This window comes from Temnothorax americanus, unplaced genomic scaffold (assembly GCF_048541705.1).
Source record: "Temnothorax americanus isolate GAGA-0224 unplaced genomic scaffold, ASM4854170v1 Scaffold94, whole genome shotgun sequence".
NCBI lineage: Eukaryota > Metazoa > Arthropoda > Insecta > Hymenoptera > Formicidae > Temnothorax > Temnothorax americanus.
This window is the reverse complement of record NW_027509817.1, coordinates 318,953-334,452: the sequence shown is the minus strand read 5'-3', so window position 1 is coordinate 334,452 and position 15,500 is coordinate 318,953. Positions and strand designations below refer to the sequence as shown.

At 41.3% G+C, this 15,500-nt stretch overlaps 2 long non-coding RNA genes and 2 pseudogenes across 3 annotated transcripts in view; 1 reads left to right on the top strand and 3 right to left on the bottom strand.

Moving 5' to 3' along the window:
* The window catches only part of LOC143908428 (uncharacterized), a 268,255-nt pseudogene that overhangs the window by 111,242 nt on the left and 141,513 nt on the right, over positions 1 to 15,500 (bottom strand). The gene's annotated exons all lie outside the window — the stretch shown is intronic.
* On the bottom strand, positions 5,613 to 6,504 carry LOC143908412 (uncharacterized). The gene is made up of 2 exons (XR_013260131.1): positions 6,175 to 6,504; positions 5,613 to 5,700 (listed from the first exon to the last, which is right to left on the bottom strand). It is a non-coding gene; the product is annotated as an uncharacterized LOC143908412 (long non-coding RNA).
* On the top strand, positions 10,420 to 11,272 carry LOC143908409 (uncharacterized; annotated as a pseudogene).
* Positions 11,303 to 15,390, bottom strand: LOC143908413 (uncharacterized). The gene is made up of 6 exons (XR_013260132.1): positions 13,490 to 15,390; positions 13,232 to 13,413; positions 12,953 to 13,142; positions 12,500 to 12,846; positions 12,374 to 12,427; positions 11,303 to 12,144 (listed from the first exon to the last, which is right to left on the bottom strand). It is a non-coding gene; the product is annotated as an uncharacterized LOC143908413 (long non-coding RNA).

Below are 15,500 nucleotides of genomic sequence, written 5' to 3'. Positions count from 1 at the left end.
GTAAAATTGTTGTCCCATTGCAGAATGTTTAAATATTCCTCCATCACTGTGTCTGCCTTGAGCACCAATATCAACAATTAAAAATTTATACTTAGCGGACACAGGCGCCATTAAAATTATACTATGGAAAGGTTATAATTATAATATGTGCTTCCTGCTTTTTCGGGACACTGTGAAAATAACAGTTATTACTGTTGAGTATTGCAACAAAAATTAGGACCGCTAGGGCGAGATATATTGATTTGCGTCGAGAACGATAGATCGCGGCGTTTATGACTCCCCACCATTAGGGCCGCATTTCCGTAGCATCACGCACTTTTTCATCTGGCCGCGTTCACACTCTCAGTCTTTTTCAAAGCGTGTCTCGAGAAGGTCGTATACCGCTCTCGCAAGTTTCCACGTGTTATTCCACGGCGCGCTCGCTGTACTCCCTTTTACTTAATTGTAATAAAGCACGATATATATATACATAGGAGTGTCGTGATTTCTGTAATAAACTTCAGCAACAAAAGGTTATGGGCCCAGTGGTTCCAGATACACGGAATAATTGTTCGGATTCTGAGCGAGAAGACGAAGAGACCGTAGACGAATCAGGGATTGGCCTCGACAACACAGTGACTCACCAAACTCAGCCCATCGTAGCACACCTCCATACGGGTGACTCAGTGCAGAAGGAGGTGAACACCGAGATGCCGGAGACGAAGTTGTTCCACGTTCATCGATTCAGCGGTGAGAATTATCAGCTATGGAAGCGTCAGATGGAGATCTTCATGGCAGAGAACAAGTTGAGACCATACATTCTCGGGATTCTACCACGTCCAGTCAATGCAGCAGAGCAAGCTGCATGGGATGAAAAGGACGTCGAAGCGCAGGCTTTTCTCATGAGAGGCTTAGAGCTTGAGCAATTAAAGTACCTCAGCGATTGTGATACGGTGGCCAAAATGTGGGCGCGGCTGCAAGCGGTCCATGCAGAGAAAAGCGACCAGTCTGTTCAGACTCTGTTGGAGCAGTTTATTATTTGCAAGATGGATGAGAACATCAAGATAGCCGACTACGTGGCGGAGATCGTTTCTTTAGCTCAAAGACTCAAGGATATGAATATGGAACATAAAGAATTAGTTGTCATATAAAAAATTCTAAGCAGCTTGCCCTCCAAATACGACAATGTTCGTACAGCGTAGTACGCTGTACCAAGGGCAGAACAAACCGTGGAGAAGTTGACGGATCATCTCGTAAATGAAGAATTTATTCCAGAGGAAAGTCGAAAAGAAATGCTAACACGACTAACACGCCTCAAGGTGACAACAAGAAGAAAGGCAAGTGTAACTTTTGCCACAAGACAGGTCATTGGGCACGAGACTGTTTCAAGAAGAAACAACAAAGTCAAGGGCAGAGCCAGAATCAAAACAAACGAGGGCATTCCTTTGTGGCGGAAGAAAACAAAGCAAGCCAGGCTTCTACTTCAAAACAAGGTCATGAGAAATGGGAGGAATCCGAGGTATTCATAATTGAGGAAAAAACATGCTTGAGTGCGCAGGAGGACGACATCTGGTTTTCGGACTCTGGAGCCACTGAGCACATGACATTCAGAAGAGACTGGTTTCAAACCATGGAATTATTCGAAGGAAAAAGCTATCCCGTGCGAGTTGGAAGCGGACACGTACTGTATGCAGCTGGAAGAGGTGACGTCATTGTCAGAGTACCTGGACCCAGTGGGAGCAGTGTCACGCATACTCTTGGAGGAGTACTGTACATTCCGGGGATTCAAAAGAACCTCCTGTCTGTCAACAAATCGACGAAGAAGGGAATGACAGTCGTATTCGAACATGGTGGAGGAACAGTCAAATATTTGAAGAATGATCGCTTATTGGTAAGTGGATCGATACGTGGCAAAGGTCTCTATGCTTTAAACTTTCAGACGGTGGTACCTCATAAAGCAAATCAAGCAGCTAAAGCGAATGTGACTGATTGTTCCCTGATGAAATGGCACGAAAAGATGGGTCATCTCAACTTTAGGACCTTGCGACAGATGATCAATAAATCTACGGTATTGGACCTTAAGGTTGAAGGAAGGGTCACTAAGGAACCATTCTGCGAAGAGTGTGTGCTAGGTAAGCAGCAACGTCTCTATTTTCCAAGGTCAGGAGCGAGGCGAGCTGTTAAGCCAGGAAATGTCTTTCACATGGACCTGTGTGAAAAGTCAGATGTACTGAAGCACTTAAAGCAGTTTTGATTAGACACAATTCAGTTTGATGTAACGTCTGCTTTCCTTAACAGTGAATTGAAGGAGGAAGTCTACATGGAGCAACCGGACGGCTTCGAGGAGGATGATCGAATGTGTCGCTTATTGAAAAGTCTCTATGGGCTCAAGCAAGCGTCTAAAGAGTGGCACGACAATATTTCTGCAGTCTTACGAGCCGCAGGTTTGAGACAAAATCAAAAGGATCCGTGCGTATTTATCTACTGTCAAAGTCCCGTAATAATCATTTTGGTTCTGTATGTTGATGACGAATTAATTTGCTCAAATCACAAAGAAATGACTAAAAGATTGTTAATAAAACTAGAATCAAACTTTGAAATAAGATATAACAAAGCTGAATATTTTATAGGTATCCAGATCGAGAGGGACAGAAGTCTTGGAGTGTTAAAGCTGCATCAGACTGCCTATGCGCAAAAGGTTCTAAGCAAGTTCTCTCACGCTAACTGTGCGCCATCTTCTGTGCCTGCCGATCCTGGAATGAAGTTTACAGCAAATAACGACGAAGAAGATAGTAATTGTTACCCGTATAGAGAAGCTCTAGGGCCAATTATGTACTTAATGGTAACGACGCGTCCGGATTTAGGTTACATTATAAGCGTTTTGAGTTAATACGCGAGTAAACCAAGCAAAGCGCATTGGAATGGGATTAAAATAATATTGCGTTATATTAAGGGGACGATCAGCCATGGTATTGTGTATGGCATCGGAAATAAGGACTTAGAAATTACTGGTTATTGCGATTCCGATTACGCTGGTGACTTGGATACTCGTGTAAGCACCACAGGGTGGATTTTTTTCTAAATGGTGGACCGATCTCCTGGAGTTCAAAGAAACAAGGTGCAACAGCTACCTCGGCGACGGAAGCTGAGTATATGACTTTACGTTCAGCAACCAAAGAAGCAGTTTGGCTGAAACAAGGCATGTGGGAGTTCAATCCATGTGGTGAAGGGCCAATACCTCTATATTATGACAATCAAGCTGCGATACGTCAAGTCAAGCACCGTAAATCCTTGAGACGGCTAAAACATGTTGACGTGCAATATCACTACACCTGTGAGAAACAACTCGATGGAAGCATCGACGTGCAGTATGTGCCGACAAATAATCAATTGGCTGACCAATTAACTAAGGCGCTACCGAGAGATAAGTTTCATCGTTTGAAACAAGAAAGTGGCATATTGTCGTGTAATAATTAATATTTTTGTCGAGTGGGAGTGTTGAGTATTGCGACAAAAATTAGGACCGTTAGGGCGAGATATATCGATTTGCTTCGAGAACGATAGATCGCGGCGTTTATGACTCCCCACCATTAGGGCCGCGTTTCCGTAGCATCACGCACTTTTTCATCTGGCCGCGTTCACACTCTCAGTCTTTTTCAAAGCGTGTCTCGAGAAGGTCGTATACCGCTCTCGCAAGTTTCCACGTGTTATTCCACGGCGTGCTCGCTGTACTCCCTTTTATTTAATTGTAATAAAGCACGATATATATTTACATAGGAGTGTCGTGATTTCTGTAATAAACTTAAGCAACAAAAATTACCTATAATAATTTTTTTAGAATTTTTAAAAATTAGACGTTCTTAAAATTGTTTTAATATAATCTTACAATTATAGCAACATGCTTGCCGTCTAAAGCACCGATACAATTTGGAAAGTTCCATATTTTTTAATTTAAATTCCTTAGCTATTTCTCGCCATTTATCTTGTGTAGGAGTAAATAACACTTCTTCACGAAAACAATCCCATATAGCTTTGACAAGTTTCCTTTATTATACCTGATGTAGTACTCTTCCCAGTTTGATAGCATAATGAAATGCTATGGAGCCCATCTCCACTTGCTAAATAACTACAAATTCAGTTCATGAATGCTAATTTAGTATTTATCTTGTAAATATTTCTTAAAAAATGTATTGCTTAATATTAAATATTTAAATTGTTAATATAATTACACTACTGAAAAAATTAGAGAACACTTTTTATACCCTAAAAGGCTAATTTTTCGGATATAAAGTTTCCTTTTTTTTTTACTAGTATACATACCGTATAATCATAGCTAATCTTGCAGATGCTGGAATAGGAACTCTTCAATTAGTTTCCATTTTTGTTATCAAAGGTCCTACCTTTGATAATATATAGTCAAACATATCACATGTCATCCTCATGTATTCAAAAAATTTGAATACATCTTGCAACCGCATTTCATGTATCAAATTACGCCAATCTCCTTGTTGTTGTTTTCGTTGAAGAATAAGATGTACCCAATATTTTCTTTTGCTTTTAATCAAATTGTATCTCTCTTTTTTCTTTTTTTTTATGTACAATAAAGCTAACAATAATGCTCTACATCTTAATCTATTCTTTTCATTCATTTCTGAAACTTTTTATCCTTTTAATACTCTCTCTTTTATATCTCTATTCTTTTATACCTTTTTCAATATTTTTATTACAAAATTTAGTTTGCTGAAAAATAGAATAATTTAAGTTATCTCGTGCATCCAATATTTTTAACTTTTAATTATAATGTGCATGTTTTTTCGGTATCTTTCCAGTGCACACGTGGGTTTGTGTCACGCTTAACGATATTTTTCCTTATCTTAAAATATTTTTAAAAAATATGAAAAAATTTACAAAATATCTGTCAACATTGTAGTTAACAATTTTTTAGTCATTTTAATAAATATCGTTTATTTTATATTTTCTGGTAGACTCGCAAGTTTTTACAGTTACGCAGCTATCATTTTGGCCACGAAGGACGTAGACCCCCACGTATGTGTTGTGACGTTGCGGCCCGCCGCTTCGTGGCAGCGCCCCGCCGCCGTCACAAGGCGCGGAAATTTGCGCCCAGGGACGAGCCAGAGAGGCGACGACGAGATCTCCAGAGGCCAGAAATCGATATCGTTTCCGCGTTTTGATTATTCTCTTATTTTCATGTATAAATTGTAATGCGCACGGCGCCTCACCCGCACCACGGCTAGAGACCCTCTAATCAGAGTCTAGACATCAGGGAGCACGCTCTGATTGGTCCGCCATTTTTCTGCAATTCGCGCCGGTTTTATGAAATCTCTATTGCTATGAAATATAAAAACTTATTAATTATTAATAAAAATACATTGAAATTTTAATTTAAAACGTTTTAAAATATTACGAGAGAAAGAGAGAGAGAGAAAAAGAGAGAATGAATGAGTTGAAAGTAGAAACTTTGATAGTAATTAACAGTAATAAATTAATATTTAAAGAAAATATAGTAAAAAAAAAGTAATAAGAAAATAGGGAATAAATAACACAAATATATATATATATATATATATATATATATATAAACAGCATATAAAAAATATTTATTGTTATAAAAAAACCGAAAATGGTTGGTACAGCGTGTGGTTTCAATTTTCTTTTATTATCAATTCTGTTCGGCTCCCACATTTCAGGAGCAAAATGCACCTATAAAAAGAGGTTAATAAAATATAACTATCAAAGAATAAATAACTTTATTTTATAAATAATGTTTAATATTTTAGTTTAATATGCCAATAAAAATAAACAGATTATATTAAAGTACAAAAACATGCTTCTCATTCATAGAAAACAATATTATATTTTAATACAAAATCATGCTTCTCATTCATAGAAAACAAGATTATATTTTAATAAAAAACCATGCTTCTCATTCATAGAAAACAAGAAAGCAATAGAAGAATAGCAAGATTAATGTTAATGTTTAAGTATTTGAATTAAAAGTAATGTAACTTGATTTCATGTACTTTTATATATATATATAACCTGTATTTTATGGCTTTCCTTTTTTATAAAAATATTAATTTAATGGTATATACTATTTCTTTATACATTTTTTAATTAAATGATAAAATATTTAAATAAACTATTATAAATTAAATGAATAAAAAAATAATTTACCTCGCACAAGTAAGAACTATTTGTTGGCGTCCAATTTGGACGATTCATATTTTTAACCCATTGCTCTCGACGATGCTTATCTCTTGGGAATATCTTCATGATATAGCCCTTTGCAGAGCTATTGTTACAAAATTCTGCGGCACATCCACCCATTATTACAATTTACTCTACTTGACCCAGTACACGCAGTATAAGCAGGTTAGGAGGCATTAACGAAGAGAGTGAGGTAGCACATATCTCTCTCTCTCTCAGGATTTTGCAGAAAAATGTCGGACAACCTAACTTAACCTTCTGATGTCCAGACTCTGATTAGAGGGTCTCTAACCACGGCGAATCTTCGAGGGAGTACCGATAACGAGAGGGGTCCGGGAGGACCAAGGACCGAAGAGGGGTGGCGAGAGCGGACGCTACATGGATCACGGGCGGCGAGAGCAACGCGGCAGGCGTGTGGCGAATGAGGCGGCGATGGACAAGGCCGCCGGTAGCGGGGCCCCAGGTACCGGGGCAAACCCGGCCTCAGCAATCTGCCTCCACGAAATACCGGCCCGCGGGGTGACTGATCACCGCCCCGAGGGCAACCGGAGGCACACCGGCCAGAACAAAGTCCAGTCCGCTGCCCAGGGACAAATTGAAGAAGTCGCTACGCCGCCGAGGGACCGTTGCGCGCCCCCGAAGGATCCACCTTACGATGATCCTGCGTGAGAATATCGCGCGAGCTTGCACGCTCGCTCTCGATTGGTTGGCACGCCCCTACGGAAGGGGGTGCCGCATCGATTCCGTTATCGAGCGAATCTAGCGAGACACTCTCTGGTCGTCCGTCGGCGAGTGCGAACGTTTTCTTTAAAAACTACGCGATAGCCGCCCCGAGTCGGGAAAATCTGTTCCGCTGCGACGATCCTCCGTACGAGGTGACGGCAAAGAGCCCTACGAGGAGACATCACACCGGTGAGGTTGCCCGCAGTAATTAATCGCGAAATGTAACGCCACGACGCCGCCCTCCGGTGCACGCTCTCGTCCGGGATAACGTTGTAATATCGCGACGCGTGCGGCCCCTTGAGACCGCGTATCGAATGGCGATCGACAGCGAGAGCGAAGGGCCTCGGGATGGTCTCGTGGCCGCGGAATTGAGATAAAGACGCGATTGCGAGCCTCTGGAGATCGTGATAGATTCGTGGCGAAATTCGTCACTGCGAGTCCGTTTCGTGCACTGTCCGCGCTCGCGATTGTGTTTCGTGCCTTCCGTATCCCCGGCGTATCAAATTTTCGACCATTGCTCTGGTGGAATTTCGCATGCGTCGGCACATCACTCGCGTTAATCGGCCGTCTGTGAGTGGCTAATTGCCTCAGAGAATCGTGCGTGTTAGGGTAGTCATGTTCGGATGCGTTGTTCGGTGATTGCGTGTTATCATTGCTCGCGGTAATCCCGCACATGTTCCTCGCGTTTCTTCCGGTATTTTGCGCTACGCCGATTGCCTCGGCGTCCCGTTTTCGCGTTCGGAAATCTCTGAGGGCAGTATTGTCTTTGCCCGAATGACTGGCGCTACCTTTGGTCATTTCTCGCGTTAGATTAAGTCCGTATTTTCGCGTTTGTTATAGTTTTCCGCGTCTCCCTGCGATCGCGCCGAAATTGATCTCGCGCTATTGTGTTGCGTTCGGTCCTCATTACGTTGGGACGTGGCTTACGCCCCGATTCATACTTGCGTTAGGCTTAAGATAATTGGCGACAGAATTCTCGCGCGACTCCCGGCGTTGCGTTCACGCGCTCCGAGCGTGAGGTATCGCCCTTTCGCGATCTTTCCTGCGAGATCTTATTTTCTATTTTCGTGATTATTTCATGTTTACTGTTGACGTTCCATATTAATTGTAAGTTTTGTCATACTGTACCTTTCTGATCTAATCGCAGCGCCTTCTGCGCGTTTATTACACGATAACGCCGTACTTCGTTTATTCTGGTGTCCGCGCTATCATTATTTCTTTTGTTTCATCTCGGACGCTCGCGCGACTGATTGTCTGAATTGCCTGACCGGCCGGAGCCGAATCGGCCCCTATATGTTTCACGCGCGCATTTCTAATAAATAAATGTTATTTTGATTATTAATCGCTTGAGTTCGGAACCTTATTTATGGCGTATCACCCCGCCGAAAATCGCGCCGCCCTTCATCACCCCCGCCCCAGCCCTTAGGTCGAGCTAGCCGATTCCTCGCACATCCGCACGTCTCGCTTTGCGTCTCGTGTTGGCTTTCTTTCGCGATTTCGCGGACGCGCGTTGACGCGTCTGGCGCCCAACGGTAAATTCGTTTCGCGAAGTGCCGGAGGTGCGAGGGAATCGTTGGAGAGGCCCGTCATCTCGCTCTCCTTACTCCTTTTGATCCGGCACACGTCCCGGAGCGGTCCGGGAGTGAAAAAGTCGTGACAGTACATTAATTCTCTATTCATTAGTATCAAAATTAAATGTATTATGTTGTTACCTATCCTTATATAACCTTGTTTATTTTCCAAATAAATTTAAACATTTACTTGTGTAATAACCTATTCTCCTGCTCATGCTTACAAAAAATTTGGTAACTTTAGAAGGCTACTAGGCAAACTAAAGAATATAAAGCTGCCTTCACATGCGGCGTAAAATTTGTACGCCAGCGTACGCGTAACCTGCGTATTCTAGTAATATGCCAAAACTTACGTTATTTAAAAAGTACCCAATTCACATGGAGCGTATTGCGTTAAATTTCGCGTAGAGCGCAACAATCCTGACCAATGACAGATCAGGCCTTCTGTTGTACAACAGAGCAGAAATACTAAAGTGATTTTCGATTGGTTGTTAATATTTAAGCGTATTGCTAAATACGCGCCATGTGATTGAGGTACTTTGCATGTACAAATGTGTGAAAGCGCAATATATGTAACGGTATGCACGGTGGGGTTAGGATTGCAATAAAGAATAGCATTCATAACCTATTGTCACTGGCATTACTGGCAAGGGATGACGCGTGGCTCAGTGCCTACGCGAATGATTAGTAACACCAAGGTCCGTGGTTTGAATCCGACCCGGCCTTCGTCCCATATATGCTTCGTTGAGAAGTTTTTTCCGATTAAGATTCTTATGGATTAATGATCTGCACGATTGGGAATCGGAAAGGATTCACAATCTGCAAGGTTTAAGATTCGTAAAAAGGATCAAAAAGATTATGAACGTGTGTGTCACGGTGATAGTGTGAATGAATTACAATTAGATTGAGAGGCCATGTGTCAATCACCGATGGTGCAAGACACTTAATAGCTCTCACCCGAGAGCGACTAAAAAACCCCCCCATTACTGGCAACGATTGCATTACTTGCAATCATTTGAGATCACTTGAGATCATTTGCGGATTTAAATTTTTTGTTGCCTACTGGAAATCCTGAAGGTAGGAAAGATTATTTTTTCTATTACTTTTGTCACATATACTTAGTCCCTCTGCTCTAAAAAAAAAACTAAATTTTTTATTTCTTAATCTTTATTAGGCTATAAGTATATTGGACGAACTCGTTTTTTGGAAGTTTATGGAATCCCTTGAATATGGATTCCAACATTTTATTAGCGATTATATTGGCATACGATTGAAGAAGTGGAGAAAGGCGAAGCAAACGCTTTAACACCGGAAAATTAGAAAACCGAATATATTGAAACTCATTGCACTATAGTAGAGCGTGAAGAAAAAGAAAGCCAAAGAATATAAGTTCGCCCAATATTCACACAATTTCGAAGATATTTGCAAGGAGCAAGTGACAATCTGGTCAAAGAAATGGATCTACAAGACCAGAAAATGTTCTACAATTACTGTATAATGTCTACAGAAATGTTTGATCAGTTGCTGAGTATAGTTGGACCTTTCCTTGAAAAACAGATTGTTGTTCGAGACCCAATACCGGCTCGCACACGGCTTCTGGTGTGTTTGCGTTTACTTAGTCTCCGGTGACAGTATGACAATATCCTCTGCATTTAGAATTGGAGTAAACACTGTTTCAAAAATTGTTTTTGAAACGTGCGAGGTATTGTGGAATTGTCTCTACGAATCTGTAATACCACCAATGAACAAAGAGGATTGGTTGAAAATCGCGGAAGAATTTGAGAGAAAATTGTATTTCCCATATTGTATAGGTGCAATAGATGGCAAACACGTTGTGATTTAAATGAGTTCTTTTTTCAGAATTTATTTGTTATTTGTTTATACTGAGAAGTGCTAGAAGATTAATCTGTGATAAACATTTCTGTTTGCTTTTCAGGCACCACCGCATAGCGGGTCGGTATATTATAACTACAAAGAAGCTCATAGTATTAGTTTGTTAGCAGTTTTGGATGCCAATTACTGCTTCACACTAGTCGACATTGGAGCCGAAGGTAGACAGAGTGATGGAGGTATCTTTGTGAACTCAAAGTTTGGTCAACGTTTTGAAAGAAATGAAATAAATTTGTCACAACCGAGTGAAATAGAACCTAGCGGACCCCTTTTACCGTATGTATTAGTGGCAGATGAGGCATTTGCACTGAAGCAGTATATGATGCGACCGTACCCTCGAATTTACCGATTAATTCGTCAGAAAAAAATACTTAATTATCGTCTGAGTCGAGCGAGAAGAGTGATCGAAAGTGCATTTGGAATTCTGGCGGCACGATGGCGAATCTATCGGCGGCCAATAATCTCGTCCATTTCCACTGCAGTGAAAATTGTTCAAGCGACTACATGCTTGAACACAAATTTATAATCAAGAATGAAAACAAGTTGCAGAACTTCCAAAGGCGGTACACTCGAACTGGCACAGATGACGAAACCTCGATTGGCGGTGCATTGCAAGAAATTAACAATGCTGGCCAAGCTAACGCCCACACTCGACTTGCCTCCAGAATCCGGGACGATTTTGCGTTATACTTTGAACACGGCGGAGCAGTACCTTGGCAGTGGCAAAAAGTTTTTAACAATAATTTTTAATAATACACTTTGAATCTTTCTACATGAAAATGATAAGACTAAAACGTTAGCAAGTCCTAAGATAATTGTTACAGGCAATATCTTGTATGTATAAATTTCTTAATAAAAGAAGTTAAGTTCAATGCATATTTATTCAACGATTAATATTTTGAAATATACATTACATATTATTATACTTTATGCTTATACACTTATTATAATATACTGTATATATTCCCTTAACTAATATCACGCGTTTGTACTTTTACTTACAGTAATGTGTCTACAAGCGAATATCAAATTTTAAGTTAGGTGACGCGCGCGTACAATCACAATCTTTGGTTGACTTTAAGGAAAAACAATTTGTTTACAGATTAAATCACTAAAGCTTTACCGTGCTATGTATTTATAACACCCCGCAAAGATGTTTTCTCTAGAATAAAAAACTAAACATTACGCCAAAATATATAAAACTAAAAACATAACTAAAGTTTTGCACGATTACGTACTAATACTAAAATCTTATCGTATTGAATGTTTTATCAGTTTTCCACTCTCTTTGACGATAAAATTAAATTTCATAAGTATATTAACAAAAAAAATTGTTTTAATCAACGTACGCGTAGGTACAAAAAAAATTATACGACTAAGATCTTACGGTTGTACATTGCACGGATTTTTTGGCACGAAATCTTTGATTAAAAAAAAAAAACATTTAAAGGTGTTGGTTCGATGATGATGTGGAATGAGCGACCTATCAAACATTTTCAAACATGCCTTTTGAACAGTTACGTTGATCTCGATCGTCGGAATCTTGATTAAAGCAACGATCTTCCATTTTACCTAGCAATGTCAAAAACTGTATTTCTAGTTTGGCTCTGCTTCGATGTGGCAGTTTTCGCATCCCTTCTCCCAAGCGGATAAGAAATCCGTCCAGCGGATCAATCGGTTGTGTTGCTGGCTCATTTCCGCTTCTTCTGGCTTCTATCAAAGCTTCTTGCAAGGCAGCATCATTTTTTTTTTTCTAAAACACGAACGCAAATACGTCAACGTACATTTTGACACTGAAAACGTTTCTTTGGCTATGGTCAACGTGACGCTACAAATGCTTTGGAGCGTTCTGCTTCTCCTTCTTTCTTCATTGAAAGAAAAGAGAGAAGAAATGCTTCGAAGCATTTGTAGCGTCACGTTGGGCGTAGCCTTTATGACACACATTAAGTATATGTAAGGAACTTAGGTAAAAAAACTCATACTTTTTGCAACAGGCGGCTCATAAACATCGATGAAGTCGACGATTTGTACTGATTCTACAAAGATATTAAAATGTTATTTGCGCGGTAATTAAAAAAACTGAGAGATGATAATATAAATGAACAAACGTTTTGATCCTGTGGTTCGTGGTCGTGTAGGCACTCTGTTTGTAGTTGATGTCAATGGAAAGTCTTTCGTTGGTGTCGGGGTTTGTGAAAGGACGTCGATGGAATCGAGCGAACGTGGAGAAGTATTTGTAGATGACGGCGTTCGTGAAGGAACATAGAGGGATGCATGTGTTTGTGGAGACTTGTTGATAGCTGAAGTTGAAATTTTGAAGTGTCGAAGTTGAAATTTTGTAGTTTCTTAAAGTGTCAAAGACCCAGCTATGGCATCACTCTCGTGTTGCTCGTTTTGTGTGTCAAATGAAGTTACTACTTCACTTTCATTGGCATCTGTCAAAGAACTCACTGTCCTGAAATACATATATTAATGAATGGGTCACACCTGTGACAAACTTTCTTTTATTTCTGACTAAATAAGAATGATAGTTATGTAAATATTAAAAAGTAAGAACTTACGGCCGTGTCTGCAATGAATCGTCAAGGATTCTCATAAGCTTGTAATATTGAAACCTTGACTTACAATTGGTATTAGCAACAGTAGCTGCCGATCCGCTGGGTATGTACGCTCAAACCTTCTTGCGGGCTTTTATGTAATTATCTCGTAAATATTTCCATCGAGCCTTAGCTTCTTCTGGACTGAGGGATCCTTTATAAATAATTTGATTTTAAAGCTCATTCTACTCATTTACATTTTAAACCATTATATATAATAAAATAAAAGAAAAAGGTTTCTACATGTGTAAAATATATACATCGTAGTATATTTGAAACTTCCATCCATAATGCATTTTTACGCAATGTAGTTCTCTCTGAAGCAGGTACATGACGGAAGTCGTAAAGCCCACGCTTGCTTCTAACTGCTTCGATCAATAGCTCGTTTAAATTTTCTTTGCCAACAACCGTTGGATTGTTTTCGACTGTTAAATAATTATACTAATTAATTCATCTAAATAGAGCAAAATATACATAAAGAATTATATACAGCAATCATACCTATTGTTACGACGTAGTTTTCGTCAATGTTGATGCGATCTACTTCTTCGATATAATTTTTGAAGCTTTCGTGATCGGTGAAGTTTGTGGTAAACCTAAACAACCACCCGCAGTATCCACATTTGTGCTACATTAAAAAAAAAAAAATATATCAGTCAAGATGTATATGCCGCAGCAGATTGCTAAAACTAGCCCAAACATGCAAATGATAGAATAATACCATAATTATCAAGCATAACCTTGAAATTATTTTGTCATATTGGCAAGCGATTACTGAATACTTCTAAGCATTAAATGGATTATTTTTAGAAACTTTATATAGAATTTGTTAGAAGAATTTGTTGATTTACCCGAATTTTATCCATTTCTTTATATTCGTCCAATCCGTTTGGTCACAAATGTTATTCTCGGCGATTGTCCACAAACACACACACACACACACACACACACACACACACACACACACACACACACACACACACACACACACACACACACACACACACACACACACACACACACACACACACACACACACACACACACACACACACACACACACACACACACACACACACACACACACACACACACACACACACACACACACACACACACGTCACTTCATCAGTTACGCGAGAAATTGAATTTGGCATATCGGCAATAGCGTAAAACGCGTAAAATAACTAGGCAGATTTGCGTATGATAGCTGAGATGATTTGATTGGTTGACGTGGTTTGGCGTAATAAGTAATACCGGACGCAAAGTTCTCAACGCGAGAGCAAATCTTACGCGATCGACCCGTAATAACAAGATCCGAACACACATCAACACGCTAACCCCGATGCTCGAACACAAGAATTTCCCGACGCGAAGAAACGGTAACGCAATTCATGAAGTACCGGCCCGTATGCGGCCGTACACCAAGGTCGCGAGGACAACGCAATATGCTCGTGATATCGAACTCATTAACGCCTATCGCGACCTCCAGGGATTCGCCATAACGCTTGTACCACGGTTCCGCGGCCACGATACCATCCCGAGGCCCTTCGCTCTCGTTATCGATCACAAAATTACATTCGATCTTAACATGCGTTATCCCGAGCGAGAGCGTGCACCGGAGGGCGGTGTCGTGGCTTTACATCTCGCGATTTACGGGCAACTTCACCGGTGATACGCCTCCTCCTGGGCTCCTCGCCGTCACCTTCCACCAACGATCCTCGATCCGCCAGATAAAGATCGAAATGCCCGACTCGGGGTGGCTATCGCGTATCTTAGCAAAACGTATTATCTCGCCGACGGACGACCAGAGAGTGAAACGCAAAACCCGCTCGATTGCGGAATCGATACGGTACCCCTTCCTGAGGGGCGCGCGAGCCAATCGGGCGCGAGCTTGCAAGCCCGCGGTGTCCCGGCGCAGTGCTGTCGATACGAGGTCCTTCGGGGGCGGGCAACGGTCCCTCGGCGGCGTACGACTTCTCAAATTTTGTCCTTAGCGGCGGACGGAACTTTGCTCGTGTTGGTGTGCCTCCGGTTTGACCCTGGGGCGGTGGCCAGCCACCCCGTGGGTCGGTGTTTTATGGAGATCATTTGCTGAAACCGGGTGTTTACCCAAGCGCTTGGGGCCCCGCTGTCGGCGGCCTCGTCCGTCGCTGCCGCACGTGCCGCCCGCCTGCCGCGTTGCTCTCGCCAGCCCGCGATCTCTGCTGCTTCCGTGTTTGCCACCCCTCCTTGGTTATCGATCGTTTTTTATTTTCTTCGCCAAGTACTCCCTCGAATGTTTGCCGTGGTGTGGGTGAGGTGCCGCGCGTATTACATTGCATAAAAACAAAAGAAGGTAATCAGAATGCGGAAACGCGATTATATACGACCCCTGGAGATCTCGTTGTTACCTCCCTGGTCCGTCCCTGGGCGCGAGATTCCGCGCCTTGTGACGGCGGCGGGGCGCCGCGACGGTGCGGCGAGCCGCAACGTCACAATATATAATATATATATATATATATATATATAT